This window comes from Saccoglossus kowalevskii, chromosome 5, assembly GCF_978046115.1.
Source record: "Saccoglossus kowalevskii chromosome 5, keSacKowa6.1, whole genome shotgun sequence".
NCBI classification, from domain to species: domain Eukaryota; kingdom Metazoa; phylum Hemichordata; class Enteropneusta; family Harrimaniidae; genus Saccoglossus; species Saccoglossus kowalevskii.
Window position 1 is genome coordinate 38,725,054 of NC_140645.1, and position 13,940 is coordinate 38,738,993.

Genomic DNA, 13,940 nt, shown 5'->3' on the forward strand with positions numbered 1-13,940 from the left:
TACTAAGTAAATTGCATGTGTACATTGCCTAGTACTGCATCTGACATAATTACCGTGTAAATTGCATGTGTAAATTGCCTCGTACTACATCTGACATAATTACCGTGTAAATTGCATGTATACATTGTCTCGTTGTGCATCTGACATAATTAAAGTGTAAATTGCATGTGTACATTGTCTCGTAGTGCATCTGACATAATTACCGTGTAAATTGCATGTGTACATTGCCTCGTACTACAGCTGACATAATTACTAAGTAAATTGCATGTGTACATTGTCTCGTACTACATCTGACATAATTATCGTGTAAATTGCATGTGTACATTGCCTCGTACTACATCTGACATAATTGCCGTGTAAATTGCATGTGTAAATTGCCTCGTACTACAGCTGACATAATTACTAAGTAAATTGCATGTGTACATTGCTTCGTACTACATCTGACATAATTACCGTGCAAATTGCCTCGTACTACATCTGACATAATTACCGTGTAAATTGCATGTGTACATTTCCTCGTACTACATCTGACATAATTACCGTGTAAATTGCATGTGTACATTGTCTCGTAGTGCATGCGACATAATTACCGTGTAAATTGCATGTGTACATTGCCTCGTACTACAGCTTACATAATTACTAAGTAAATTGCATGTGTACATTGCCTCGTACTACATCTGACATAATTACTAAGTAAATTGCATGTGTACATTGCCTCGTACTACATCTGACATAATTACTAAGTAAATTGCATGTGTACATTGCATCGTACTACAGCTGACATAATTACTAAGTAAATTGCATGTGTACATTGCCTCGTACTACATCTGACATAATTACTAAGTAAATTGCATGTGTACATTGCCTCGTACTACAGCTGACATAATTACTAAGTAAATTATATGTGTACATTGCCTCGTACTGCATTTGACATAATTACTACGTAAATTGCATGTGTACATTGCCTCGTACTGCATCTGACATTAATACTAAGAAGATTGCATGTGTACATTGCCTCGTACTACAGCTGACATAATTACTAAGTAAATTACATGTGTACATTGCCTCGTACTACATCTGACATAATTACTAAGTAAATTGCATGCGTACATTGCCTCGTACTGCATCCGACCTTAATACTAAGAAGATTGCACGTGCACATTGCCTCGTACTGCATCTGACATAATTACTAAGAAGATTCCATGTGTACATTGCCTCGTACTACATCTGACATAATTACTAAGAAGATTGCATGTGTACATTGCCTCGTACTACATCTGACATAATTACTAAGAAGATTGCATTGAACAATGCCTCGTACTACATCTGACATAATTATCGTGTAAATTGCATGTATATATTGCCTCGTAGTACAACTGACATAATTACTAAGTAAATTGCATGTGTACATTGCCTCATACTACATCTGACATAATTAACGTGTAAATTGCATGTGTACATTGCCTCCTACTACATCTGACATAATTACCGTGTAAATTGCATGTGTACATTGTCTCGTAGTGCATCTGACATAATTCCAGTGTACATTGCATGTGTACATTGCCTCATACTACAGCTGACGTAATTACTAAGTAAATTGCATGTGCACATTGCCTAGTACTACATCTGACATAATTACCGTGTAAGTTGCATGTGTAAATTGCCTCGTACTACATCTGACATAATTACCGTGTAAATTGCATGTGTACATTGTCTCGTAGTGCATCTGACATACTTACCGTGTAAATTGCATGTGTACATTGCCTCGTACTACAGCTGACATAATTACTAAGTAAATTGCATGTGTTCATTGCCTCGTACTACATCTGACATAATTACCGTGCAAATTGCCTCGTACTACATCTGACATAATTACCTTGTAAATTGCATGTGTACATTTCCTCGTACTACATCTGACATAATTACCGTGTAAATTGCATGTGTACATTGTCTCGTAGTGCATGCGACATAATTACCGTGTAAATTGCATGTGTACATTGCCTCGTACTACAGCTTACATAATTACTAAGTAAATTGCATGTGTACATTGCCTCGTACTACATCTGACATAATTACTAAGTAAATTGCATGTGTACATTGCCTCGTACTGCATCCGACATTAATACTAAGAAGATTGCACGTGCACATTGCCTCGTACTGCATCTGACATAATTACTAAGAAGATTCCATGTGTACATTGCCTCGTACTACATCTGACATAATTACTAAGAAGATTGCATGTGTACATTGCCTCGTACTACATCTGACATAATTACTAAGAAGATTGCATTGAACAATGCCTCGTACTACATCTGACATAATTACCGTGTAAATTGCATGTGTACATTGTCTCGTAGTGCATCTGACATAATTCCAGTGTACATTGCATGTGTACATTGCCTCGTACTACAGCTGACATAATTACTAAGTAAATTGCATGTGTACATTGCCTCGTACTACAGCTGACATAATTACTAAGGAAATTGCATGTGTACATTGCCTCGTACTACAGCTTACATAATTACTAAGTAAATTGCATGTGTACATTGCCTCGTACTACAGCTGACATAATTACTAAGTAAATTGCATGTGTACATTGCTTCGTACTACATCTGACATAATTACCGTGCAAATTGCCACGTACTACATCTGACATAATTACCTTGTAAATTGCATGTGTACATTTCCTCGTACTACATCTGACATAATTACCGTGTAAATTGCATGTGTACATTGTCTCGTAGGGCATGCGACATAATTACCGTGTAAATTGCATGTGTACATTGCCTCGTACTACAGCTTAGATAATTGCTAAGTAAATTGCATGTGTACATTGCCTCGTACTACATCTGACATAATTACTAAGTAAATTGCATGTGTACATTGCCTCGTACTACATCTGACATAATTACTAAGTAAATTGCATGTGTACATTGCCTCGTACTACAGCTGACATAATTACTAAGTAAATTGCATGTGTACATTGCCTCGTACTACATCTGACATAATTACTACGAAAATTGCATGTGTACATTGCCTCGTACTACATCTGACATAATTACTAAGTAAATTACATGTGTACATTGCCTCGTACTGCATCTGACATTAATAGTAAGAAGATTGCATGTGTACATTGCCTCGCACTACAGCTGACATAATTACTAAGTAAATTACATGTGTACATTGCCTCGTACTACATCTGACATAATTACTAAGTAAATTGCATGTGTACATTGCCTCGTACTGCATCCGACCTTAATACTAAGAAGATTGCACGTGTACATTGCCTCGTACTGCATCTGACATAATTACTAAGAAGAATCCATGTGTACATTGCCTCGTACTACATCTGACATAATTACTAAGAAGATTGCATGTGTACATTGCCTCGTACTACATCTGACATAATTACTAAGAAGATTGCATTGAACAATGCCTCGTACTACATTTGACATAATTACCGTGTAAATTGGATGTATGTATTGCCTCGTAGTACAACTGACATAATTACTAAGCAAATTGCATGTGTACATTGCCTCGTACTACATCTGACATAATTAACGTGTAAATTGCATGTGTACATTGCCTCCTACTACATCTGACATAATTACCGTGTAAATTGCATGTGTACATTTCCTCGTACTACATCTGACATAATTACCGTGTAAATTGCATGTGTACATTGCCTCGTACCACAGCTGACATAATTACTAAGTAAATTGCATGTGTACATTGCCTCGTACTACATCTGACATAATTACTAAGTAAATTGCATGTGTACATTGCCTCGTACTACATCTGACAAAATTAGTAAGTATATTGCATGTGTATATTGCCTCGTACTGCATCCGACATTAATACTATGAAGATTGCACGTGTACATTGCCTCGTACTGCATCTGACATAATTAGTAAGAGGATTGAATGTGTACATTGCCTCGTACTACGTCTGACATAATTACTAAGAAGAATGCATGTGTACATTTCCTCGTACTACATCTCACATAATTACTAAGAAGATTGCATTGAACAATGCCTCGTACTACACCTGACATAATTACCATGTAAATTGCATGTATGTATTGCCTCGTACTACATCTGACATAATTACCGTGTAAATTTCATGTGTACATTGCCTCGTACTACTTCTGACATAATTGCTAAGTAAATTGCATGTGTACATTGCCTCGTACTACATCTGACATAATTACCGTGTAAATTCATGTGTACATTGCCTCCTACTACATCTGACATAATTACCGTGCAAATTGCATGTGTACATTTCCTCGTACTACATCTGTTATAATTACCGTGTAAATTGCATGTGTACATTGCCTCGTACCACAGCTGACATAATTACTAAGTAAATTGCATGTGTACAATGCCTCGTACTACATCTGACATAATTACTAAGTAAATTGCATGTGTACATTGCCTCGTACTACATCTGACATAATTACTAAGTAAATTGCATGTGTACATTGCCTCGTACTACAGCTGACATAATTACTTAGTAAATTACATGTGTACATTGCCTCATACTACAGCTGACGTAATTACTAAGTAAATTGCATGTGTACATTACCTAGTACTACATCTGACATAATTACCGTGTAAGTTGCATGTGTAAATTGCCTCGTACTACATCTGACATAATTACCGTGTAAATTGCATGTGTACATTGTCTCGTAGTGCATCTGACATACTTACCGTGTAAATTGCATGTGTACATTGCCTCGTACTACAGCTGACATAATTACTAAGTAAATTGCATGTGTACATTGCCTCGTACTACATCTGACATAATTACCGTGCAAATTGCCTCGTACTACATCTGACATAATTACCTTGTAAATTGCATGTGTACAATTCCTCGTACTACATCTGACATAATTACCGTGTAAATTGCATGTGTACATTGTCTCGTAGTGCATGCGACATAATTACCGTGTAAATTGCATGTGTACATTGCCTCGTACTACAGCTTACATAATTACTAAGTAAATTGCATGTGTACATTGCCTCGTACTACATCTGACATAATTACTAAGTAAATTGCATGTGTACATTGCCTCGTACTACAGCTGACATAATTACTAAGTAAATTGCATGTGTACATTGCCTCGTACTACAGCTGACATAATTACTAAGGAAATTGCATGTGTACATTGCCTCGTACTACAGCTTACATAATTACTAAGTAAATTGCATGTGTACATTGCCTCGTACTACAGCTGACATAATTACTAAGTAAATTGCATGTGTACATTGCCTCGTACTACATCTGACATAATTACTAAGTAAATTGCATGTGTACATTGCCTCGTACTACAGCTGACATAATTACTAAGTAAATTGCATGTGTACATTGCCTCGTACTACAGCTGACATAATTACTAAGGAAATTGCATGTGTACATTGCCTCGTACTACAGCTTACATAATTACTAAGTAAATTGCATGTGTACATTGCCTCGTACTACAGCTGACATAATTACTAAGTAAATTGCATGTGTACATTGCCTCGTACTACAGCTGACATAATTACTAAGGAAATTGCATGTGTACATTGCCTCGTACTACAGCTTACATAATTACTAAGTAAATTGCATGTGTACATTGCCTCGTACTACAGCTGACATAATTACTAAGTAAATTGCATGTGTACATTTCCTCGTACTACATCTGACATAATTACCGTGTAAATTGCATGTGTACATTGTCTCGTAGTGCATGCGACATAATTACCGTGTAAATTGCATGTGTACATTGCCTCGTACTACAGCTTAGATAATTGCTAAGTAAATTGCATGTGTACATTGCCTCGTACTACATCTGACATAATTACTAAGTAAATTGCATGTGTACATTGCCTCGTACTACATCTGACATAATTACTAAGTAAATTGCATGTGTACATTGCCTCGTACTACAGCTGACATAATTACTAAGTAAATTGCATGTGTACATTGCCTCGTACTACATCTGACATAATTACTACGTAAATTGCATGTGTACATTGCCTCGTACTACATCTGACATAATTACTAAGTAAATTACATGTGTACATTGCCTCGTACTGCATCTGACATTAATAGTAAGAAGATTGCATGTGTACATTGCCTCGCACTACAGCTGACATAATTACTAAGTAAATTACATGTGTACATTGCCTCGTACTACATCTGACATAATTACTAAGAAGATTGCATGTGTACAATGCCTCGTACTACATCTGACATAATTACTAAGAAGATTGCATTGAACAATGCCTCGTACTACATTTGACATAATTACCGTGTAAATTGGATGTATGTATTGCCTCGTAGTACAACTGACATAATTACTAAGCAAATTGCATGTGTACATTGCCTCGTACTACATCTGACATAATTAACGTGTAAATTGCATGTGTACATTGCCTCCTACTACATCTGACATAATTACCGTGTAAATTGCATGTGTACATTTCCTCGTACTACATCTGACATAATTACCGTGTAAATTGCATGTGTACATTGCCTCGTACCACAGCTGACATAATTACTAAGTAAATTGCATGTGTACATTGCCTCGTACTACATCTGACATAATTACTAAGTAAATTGCATGTGTACATTGCCTCGTACTACATCTGACAAAATTAGTAAGTATATTGCATGTGTACATTGCCTCGTACTGCATCCGACATTAATACTATGAAGATTGCACGTGTACATTGCCTCGTACTGCATCTGACATAATTAGTAAGAGGATTGAATGTGTACATTGCCTCGTACTACGTCTGACATAATTACTAAGAAGAATGCATGTGTACATTTCCTCGTACTACATCTCACATAATTACTAAGAAGATTGCATTGAACAACGCCTCGTACTACACCTGACATAATTACCATGTAAATTGCATGTATGTATTGCCTCGTACTACATCTGACATAATTGCCGTGCAAATTGCATGTGTACATTTCCTCGTACTACATCTGTTATAATTACCGTGTAAATTGCATGTGTACATTGCCTCGTACCACAGCTGACATAATTACTAAGTAAATTGCATGTGTACAATGCCTCGTACTACATCTGACATAATTACTAAGTAAATTGCATGTGTACATTGCCTCGTACTACATCTGACATAATTACTAAGTAAATTGCATGTGTACATTGCCTCGTACTACAGCTGACATAATTACTAAGTAAATTGCATGTGTACATTGCCTCGTACTGCATCTGACATAATTACTAAGAGGATTGCATGTGTACATTGCCTCGTACTACATCTGTCAAAATTACTAAGAAGAATGCATGTGTACATTGCCTCGTACTACATCTGACATAATTACTAAGAAGAATGCATGTGTACATTGCCTCGTACTACATCTCACATAATTACTAAGAAGATTGCATTGAACAATGCCTCGTACTACATCTGACATAATTACCATGTAAATTGCATGTATGTATTGCCTCGTACTACAACTGACATAATTACTCACTAAATTGCATGTGTACATTGCCTCATACTACATCTGACATATTTACCGTGTAAATTGCATGTGTACATTGCCTCGCACTACTTCTGACATAATTGCTAAGTAAATTGCATGTGTACATTGCCTCGTACTACATCTGACATAATTACCGTGTAAATTCATGTGTACATTGCCTCGTACTACATCTGACATAATTACCGTGTAAATTGCTTGTGTACATTGTCTCGTAGTGCATCTGACATAATTACTAAGTAAATTGAATGTGTACATTGCCTCGTACTACAGCTGACATAATTACTAAGTAAATTGCATGTGTACATTGCCTCGTACTACATCTGACATAATTACCGTTTAAATTACATGTGTACATTTCCTCGTACTACATCTGACATAATTGCCGAGTAAATTGCATGTGTACATTGCCTCGTACTACATCTGACATAATTAGTAAGTATATTGCATGTGTACATTGCCTCGTACTGCATCCGACATTAATACTATGAAGATTACACGTGTACATTGCCTCGTACTGCATCTGACATAATTACTAAGAGGATTGAATGTGTACATTGCCTCGTACTACATCTGACATAATTACTAAGAAGAATGCATGTGTACATTTCCTCGTACTACATCTCACATAATTACTAAGAAGATTGCATTGAACAATGCCTCGTACTACACCTGACATAATTACCATGTAAATTGCATGTATGTATTGCCTCGTACTACAACTGACATAATTACTAAGTAAATTGCATGTGTACATTGCCTCATACCACATCGGACATAATTACCGTGTAAATTTCATGTGTACATTTCCTCGTACTACTTCTGACATAATTGCTAAGTAAATTGCATGTGTACATTGCCTCGTACTACATCTGACATAATTACCGTGTAAATTCATGTGTACATTGCCTCCTACTACATCTGACATAATTACCGTGTAAATTGCATGTGTACAATGTCTCGTAGTGCATCTGACATAATTACTAAGTAAATTGCATGTGTACATTGCCTCGTACTACATCTGACATAATTACCGTGTAAATTGCATGTGTACATTGCCTCGTACTACATCTGACATAATTACCGTGCAAATTGCCTCGTACTACATCTTACATAATTACCGAGTAAATTGCATGTGTACGTTTCCTCGTACTACATCTGACATAATTACTAAGTAAATTGCATGTTTACATTGCCTCGTACTACATCTGACATAATTACTAAGTAAATTGCATGTGTACATTGCCTCGTACTACATCTGACATAATTACTCAGTAAATTGCATGTGTATATTGCCTCGTACTACAGCTGACATAATTACTAAGTAAATTGCATGTGTACATTGCCTCGTACTACATCTGACATAATTACTAAGTAAATTGCATGTGTACATTGCCTCGTACTACAGCTGACATAATTACTAAGTCAATTATATGTGTACATTGCCTCGTACTGCATCTGACATTAATACTAAGAAGATTGCATGTGTACATTGCCTCGTACTACAGCTGACATAATTACTAAGTAAATTACATGTGTACATTTCCTCGTACGACATCTGACATAATTACTACGTAAATTGCATGCGTACATTGCCTCGTACTACATCTGACATAATTACTAAGTAAATTACATGTGTACATTGCCTCGTACTGCATCTGACATTAATACTAAGAAGATTGCATGTGTACATTGCCTCGTACTACAGCTGACATAATTACTAAGTAAATTACATGTGTACATTTCCTCGTACTACATCTGACATAATTACTACGTAAATTGCATGTGTACATTGCCTCGTACTACATCTGACATAATTACTAAGTAAATTACATGTGTACATTGCCTCGTACTGCATCTGACATTAATACTAAGAAGATTGCATGTGTACATTGCCTCGTACTACATCTGACATAATTACCGTGTAAATTGCATGTGTACATTTCCTCGTACTACATCTGACATAATTACCGTGTAAATTGCATGTGTACATTGCCTCGTACCACAGCTGACATAATTACTAAGTAAATTGCATGTGTACATTGCCTCGTACTACATCTGACATAATTACTAAGTAAATTGCATGTGTACATTGCCTCGTACTACATCTGAAAAAAATTAGTAAGTATATTGCATGTGTACATTGCCTCGTACTGCATCCGACATTAATACTATGAAGATTGCACGTGTACATTGCCTCGTACTGCATCTGACATAATTAGTAAGAGGATTGAATGTGTACATTGCCTCGTACTACGTCTGACATAATTACTAAGAAGAATGCATGTGTACATTTCCTCGTACTACATCTCACATAATTACTAAGAAGATTGCATTGAACAATGCCTCGTACTACACCTGACATAATTACCATGTAAATTGCATGTATGTATTGCCTCGTACTACATCTGACATAATTACCGTGTAAATTTCATGTGTACATTGCCTCGTACTACTTCTGACATAATTGCTAAGTAAATTGCATGTGTACATTGCCTCGTACTACATCTGACATAATTACCGTGTAAATTCATGTGTACATTGCCTCCTACTACATCTGACATAATTACCGTGCAAATTGCATGTGTACATTTCCTCGTACTACATCTGTTATAATTACCGTGTAAATTGCATGTGTACATTGCCTCGTACCACAGCTGACATAATTACTAAGTAAATTGCATGTGTACAATGCCTCGTACTACATCTGACATAATTACTAAGTAAATTGCATGTGTACATTGCCTCGTACTACATCTGACATAATTACTAAGTAAATTGCATGTGTACATTGCCTCGTACTACAGCTGACATAATTACTAAGTAAATTACATGTGTACATTGCCTCATACTACAGCTGACGTAATTACTAAGTAAATTGCATGTGTACATTACCTAGTACTACATCTGACATAATTACCGTGTAAGTTGCATGTGTAAATTGCCTCGTACTACATCTGACATAATTACCGTGTAAATTGCATGTGTACATTGTCTCGTAGTGCATCTGACATACTTACCGTGTAAATTGCATGTGTACATTGCCTCGTACTACAGCTGACATAATTACTAAGTAAATTGCATGTGTACATTGCCTCGTACTACATCTGACATAATTACCGTGCAAATTGCCTCGTACTACATCTGACATAATTACCTTGTAAATTGCATGTGTACAATTCCTCGTACTACATCTGACATAATTACCGTGTAAATTGCATGTGTACATTGTCTCGTAGTGCATGCGACATAATTACCGTGTAAATTGCATGTGTACATTGCCTCGTACTACAGCTTACATAATTACTAAGTAAATTGCATGTGTACATTGCCTCGTACTACATCTGACATAATTACTAAGTAAATTGCATGTGTACATTGCCTCGTACTACAGCTGACATAATTACTAAGTAAATTGCATGTGTACATTGCCTCGTACTACAGCTGACATAATTACTAAGGAAATTGCATGTGTACATTGCCTCGTACTACAGCTTACATAATTACTAAGTAAATTGCATGTGTACATTGCCTCGTACTACAGCTGACATAATTACTAAGTAAATTGCATGTGTACATTGCTTCGTACTACATCTGACATAATTACCGTGCAAATTGCCACGTACTACATCTGACATAATTACCTTGTAAATTGCATGTGTACATTTCCTCGTACTACATCTGACATAATTACCGTGTAAATTGCATGTGTACATTGTCTCGTAGTGCATGCGACATAATTACCGTGTAAATTGCATGTGTACATTGCCTCGTACTACAGCTTAGATAATTGCTAAGTAAATTGCATGTGTACATTGCCTCGTACTACATCTGACATAATTACTAAGTAAATTGCATGTGTACATTGCCTCGTACTACATCTGACATAATTACTAAGTAAATTGCATGTGTACATTGCCTCGTACTACAGATGACATAATTACTAAGTAAATTGCATGTGTACATTGCCTCGTACTACATCTGACATAATTACTACGTCAATTGCATGTGTACATTGCCTCGTACTACATCTGACATAATTACTAAGTAAATTACATGTGTACATTGCCTCGTACTGCATCTGACATTAATAGTAAGAAGATTGCATGTGTACATTGCCTCGCACTACAGCTGACATAATTACTAAGTAAATTACATGTGTACATTGCCTCGTACTACATCTGACATAATTACTAAGTAAATTGCATGTGTACATTGCCTCGTACTGCATCCGACCTTAATACTAAGAAGATTGCACGTGTACATTGCCTCGTACTGCATCTGACATAATTACTAAGAAGAATCCATGTGTACATTGCCTCGTACTACATCTGACATAATTACTAAGAAGATTGCATGTGTACAATGCCTCGTACTACATCTGACATAATTACTAAGAAGATTGCATTGAACAATGCCTCGTACTACATTTGACATAATTACCGTGTAAATTGGATGTATGTATTGCCTCGTAGTACAACTGACATAATTACTAAGCAAATTGCATGTGTACATTGCCTCGTACTACATCTGACATAATTAACGTGTAAATTGCATGTGTACATTGCCTCCTACTACATCTGACATAATTACCGTGTAAATTGCATGTGTACATTTCCTCGTACTACATCTGACATAATTACCGTGTAAATTGCATGTGTACATTGCCTCGTACCACAGCTGACATAATTACTAAGTAAATTGCATGTGTACATTGCCTCGTACTACATCTGACATAATTACTAAGTAAATTGCATGTGTACATTGCCTCGTACTGCATCCGACATTAATACTATGAAGATTGCACGTGTACATTGCCTCGTACTGCATCTGACATAATTAGTAAGAGGATTGAATGTGTACATTGCCTCGTACTACGTCTGACATAATTACTAAGAAGAATGCATGTGTACATTTCCTCGTACTACATCTCACATAATTACTAAGAAGATTGCATTGAACAACGCCTCGTACTACACCTGACATAATTACCATGTAAATTGCATGTATGTATTGCCTCGTACTACATCTGACATAATTACCGTGCAAATTGCATGTGTACATTTCCTCGTACTACATCTGTTATAATTACCGTGTAAATTGCATGTGTACATTGCCTCGTACCACAGCTGACATAATTACTAAGTAAATTGCATGTGTACAATGCCTCGTACTACATCTGACATAATTACTAAGTAAATTGCATGTGTACATTGCCTCGTACTACATCTGACATAATTACTAAGTAAATTGCATGTGTACATTGCCTCGTACTACAGCTGACATAATTACTAAGTAAATTGCATGTGTACATTGCCTCGTACTGCATCTGACATAATTACTAAGAGGATTGCATGTGTACATTGCCTCGTACTACATCTGTCAAAATTACTAAGAAGAATGCATGTGTACATTGCCTCGTACTACATCTGACATAATTACTAAGAAGAATGCATGTGTACATTGCCTCGTACTACATCTCACATAATTACTAAGAAGATTGCATTGAACAATGCCTCGTACTACATCTGACATAATTACCATGTAAATTGCATGTATGTATTGCCTCGTACTACAACTGACATAATTACTCACTAAATTGCATGTGTACATTGCCTCATACTACATCTGACATATTTACCGTGTAAATTGCATGTGTACATTGCCTCGCACTACTTCTGACATAATTGCTAAGTAAATTGCATGTGTACATTGCCTCGTACTACATCTGACATAATTACCGTGTAAATTCATGTGTACATTGCCTCGTACTACATCTGACATAATTACCGTGTAAATTGCTTGTGTACATTGTCTCGTAGTGCATCTGACATAATTACTAAGTAAATTGAATGTGTACATTGCCTCGTACTACAGCTGACATAATTACTAAGTAAATTGCATGTGTACATTGCCTCGTACTACATCTGACATAATTACCGTTTAAATTACATGTGTACATTTCCTCGTACTACATCTGACATAATTGCCGAGTAAATTGCATGTGTACATTGCCTCGTACTACATCTGACATAATTAGTAAGTATATTGCATGTGTACATTGCCTCGTACTGCATCCGACATTAATACTATGAAGATTACACGTGTACATTGCCTCGTACTGCATCTGACATAATTACTAAGAGGATTGAATGTGTACATTGCCTCGTACTACATCTGACATAATTACTAAGAAGAATGCATGTGTACATTTCCTCGTACTACATCTCACATAATTACTAAGAAGATTGCATTGAACAATGCCTCGTACTACACCTGACATAATTACCATGTAAATTGCATGTATGTATTGCCTCGTACTACAACTGACATAATTACTAAGTAAATTGCATGTGTACATTGCCTCATACCACATCGGACATAATTACCGTGTACATTTCATGTGTACATTGCCTCGTACTACTTCTGACATA